At 40.8% G+C, this 4019-nt stretch overlaps 1 pseudogene; it reads left to right on the forward strand.

Moving 5' to 3' along the window:
• The first annotated feature begins 821 nt into the window (after positions 1–821).
• On the forward strand, positions 822–3694 carry LOC129480058 (RCC1 and BTB domain-containing protein 2-like; annotated as a pseudogene).
• Positions 3695–4019: the final 325 nt, after the last annotated feature.

Genomic DNA, 4019 nt, shown 5'->3' on the forward strand with positions numbered 1-4019 from the left:
TTCTGACCTTGGCCTACTTGCCTCTCTCCTATAAGGGCCCTTGTGATTACACTGGGCCTAACCAGATGACCCAGGATGAACTCCTTACTTCAAGATCCCAACTTAATCACATATGCAAAGTTCCTTTTGCCATATAAGGTAACATATTCACAGGCTCCTGAGATTAGAATATGGACATCATTGGGGGCCATTATTCATCCTATCTTATTACAGTCTCCCTATCAAGTTTCCTTCAGTCTTCTGAGCACATCAGGGAGGAAGTCTAGTTTTTGCTCATGGCATTGTTTCTAGCACTTGCTAATCTCCCTTTCAAACAAAGAGCATGCATTTAACAAAAAGAAGGCAGATATTAAACTCAGGTGTACTGGCTAGGCATGGCATCTATCTACTTTATTATCAGTCATCTGCTTTTTATTATGTTATGGTTACCTTCAAGTTTTGGCAAATGATATTTATTTTTTTCTCATTTACACTATAGCTGCATAAAATTTCTTTTAAAAAGCGAAATAGTGAATCAATTTTGAGACTTTTAAACAAACAATATTATTGGTAGCATGCAGATTTTGCAAACATTGTGAATGAAGAATGTGAATGACTAACGTTTGGGAAATATTGCCATAGGAGAATACTGCCCTATTAAGATTAAGGAAGAGTCATGTTGTTTGGGGATGACTATGCTCCCTCCCTTAGCTGTGCATGAGGCCTCTCTTGAGGAATGTGATGCTATTTTCTTTCTGCTTCTTTTGACAGTTGATTCTTTACAGGGGTAGAGGGTGAGCCAGCAAGACAGGGAGAGGTACTATCTGTTTTATTCATGAAGAATGAAAATTGACAATGGCAAATCTCTGGAACATTATGTATTGGTCATTGGCTATAAGCAAATCTCCTTCCAAGGTTTGCTGAGAGGTAAAGGCAAGTCCCTGCATTACAGATGTCAGCCCCTTTCTGGTAGAGGACTACAAGTCAGGGCAGTTAAATGTAGGAAAGGGATGGGTTCATAGGAAAAGGAACAATACAGTGCTGTGGAGTTTAGACAGAGAGGTGATCCTTTTAGTTAGAAGCAGGAGATGGAATAGAGTGAGAAGAAGGAGGATCAGCAAACTCTTCATGGTGAAGACAGTTTTTCTTCAGAAGCTTTGCCAAGAATTTTCTCAAGAAACATTTAGGGTGGGGGCCTCATTATCACCAACACTTTAGATTTTTTACCTGATGGTATTTTCAGTATTAGGAAGTTTTCCTGAGTACCAACTACTTGCCAGACACTATGCTTGGGACTCCATACATGCTACTATACTATTAATGCTAAAACTGCTAAAGCAATGAGGCTGGTTTTCTTACTTCCATTTTTCAGAAGTGCAAACTGAGTCTTACTTGCCTGAGATCATATAGCCTGTAAGTAGCAGACATTTTCTTCAAGTGCTGTCTGGTTGCAATGTTGATAAGCTTGCCCTGCAATAAACTGATTTCAGCAGCTTTAGTCTGAAGTGATTCTCCCAGTCTGGAACTAATTGAACTAATCGAACTAATCGAGCTCTGTGTCAATATGTCCTGCTTCAGCTAGAACTTACCCAGTCTCACTCAGCAGCTTTTTCCTAGGGCTTTATCCAGAGCTGTCCAGCAGACAGCGCTGATGGAAATACTTCATATGTGTGCAGTAACCACTAGTTACACGTGGTATCAAGCACATAAAATGTGACTAAGACTGAGGACTAAATTTATTTGATTTGATTTGAATTAATTAGAATTTAAATTAATATAGCCACATGTGGCTAGTGGCTACTGTATTGGACAGAACAGTATGTAGCTAGACTCATTCATATTGAAGTTAAAATCATCCAAGCAGTAACAGTGATCCAGGAGGCAGAGTGGACATGGCTCAGGCTGTACTGAGTCACATTAACTTTGCTCTAGAAGACAACTTTACAAGGAACTAAAAGGGACAGGATTAAAGATGACTGAATACTGGGCTCCAGAAATTTGTAACCGTCAGCTTAGCAGATCATATATTTTTCACTGGAGCTGAGATTTGAGAATCTGCTCTTCACAGTGATTTGGAACTTTCCAGTCCCAGAGAAAAGTTGACCAAGGAACTGCCCAAGACTGAGTCCATATGGAAAAACTTCATCTTCTCTAGGAAGAAAGTGGCAAGGTTTCATAAAATAAATGAATGGATTCACAGAATCAGCAATAAAATTACTTTATTACATACAAAATGTTATAATGGTAGGAAATCCCCAAAAGCCAATACAGGCTACTCGCTCATCTTTGAATAAGTTAGATGTGGGAAAGTGGGAGAACCGCAGTTAATTCATCAGGCTTTTGTCTTTGGCAGTGCTGGTCATGAAGTTTTATATCCTACAGTAATATCCTGGCATAAACTGCTGTGGCTGTTTGAGGATAGGTAACATCCAGAGCACCATCAAACCTCGGAGACTGGATTCTTTAAGTGGCAAAAAGATAGCCAGCCTTAGCTGTGGGAGTGGTATACACATTGTCCTTGCAATAAAAGAAGAAGTCTTTACTTGGGGGCCATAATGTGTATAGCCAGCTGGGCTCTGGGACAACTAATCATGGTTTCTCTATGAATTTGTCAAACAAGTCATTGAAGTTGCCTATGGGTCTCACCATTCTTTGGCGCTAATATCTGATGGAGAGGTATTTGCCCGGGGTTATAGTAACTCTAGGCATGTAAGATATGGATCAACAGTTAATCAGCTCAAAGAGTCACTGGATGCTTACGGAATAAAGAGGCTGTGAACACAGCATGTGGACAGGTGTGCTCCATGGTGGTGGCAGACACTGGGGAGGCTACTTGCGCCTACAGACATACATTACTATTAACAGATGAAGGCCAAGTATATGCTTGGGGTGCCAATTATGGGCAGTTGGGCACTGGCAATGAAAGCAACCATTCCTATCCTACCTTTGTCATTGTGGAAAAGGACAGGATTATAGAGATTGCAGTCTGTTACTCTTCCCACACATCTGCTGCCAAGACCCAGGGTGGGCGTGTGTACATGTGGGGCCAGGGCCAGTTGATGATCCTCCCTCACCTCACCCACGTATGCACTGATGACACATTTGCCTGCTTTGCTGCTCATGCCATCCATGGCGCCTCCTCTCTGTGGAAGCTGATGACCACCCTTGCAGTGGCTGAGTTACTGAAGAGGGAATTTGACAACCTGGACACTGCAGTCTTGAAATTTGTGGTCAGTGGAAAGTACATTTATGCACATAAAGTCCTTCTCAAAATTTGATGTATGTGAGCATGTTCATTCATTGTTGGAAGGTAATGAGGATGTTATTGTAGAAATGAGTGAATTTTCGTACTCTGTTTACTGGGCCTTCCTGGAATACCTGTACACAAACAGCATCAGTCTTTCTCCTGAGGAGGCAGTAGGACTGCAAGATTTGGCTGCATTTTATAAAGAAAATCATTTGAAAAAAGCTCTGCCAACAATCAAGCAAGGCATCTGTGAGCAGAGTGCAGTCCCTCTGCTTTCAGCTGTCGTGAAGTATGACGCCTGGGATTTGGAAGAATTCTGCTTCAGGGTTTGCATAAACCATCTGACTACAGTAACAAATTTCAGGCTTTGCATAAATGGACAATGATCTCCTGAAGAACTTTATCAGAAAAGAAAGCAGAGTTAAAGCCTTTAAAAATGGATCCCATCTTCAGAAAAGGAGTTTCTGAACCTTTGTGTTTCTCCTGCAAAAGCCAGAGATAATCATTTCTCTTGAATTGATACTATGTTTGAAGAGTTACATTTGGCTGAGTACCTGTATCTGTCAAAAGAAGGATGATGGTGAGTAATTTTCATCTGCCTAAATCCAGAGTTTATGTAGAAAGCATTGAATACTCTGATAAGATGTGACTAAGGCCAAGGAAAAAAAAAATGAAATATCTTATTTACCATTTCCTCTTTTGAGTCACTTAAGTTGGATACACCTTTTGTACCCTGGTCTCAGTATATGCGATTCTGGCCCAAACATTCCGTTATTCAGCTGGCTGATACCAC

The sequence above is a fragment of the Symphalangus syndactylus genome, chromosome 4 (genome assembly GCF_028878055.3).
Source record: "Symphalangus syndactylus isolate Jambi chromosome 4, NHGRI_mSymSyn1-v2.1_pri, whole genome shotgun sequence".
Lineage (NCBI taxonomy): Eukaryota > Metazoa > Chordata > Mammalia > Primates > Hylobatidae > Symphalangus > Symphalangus syndactylus.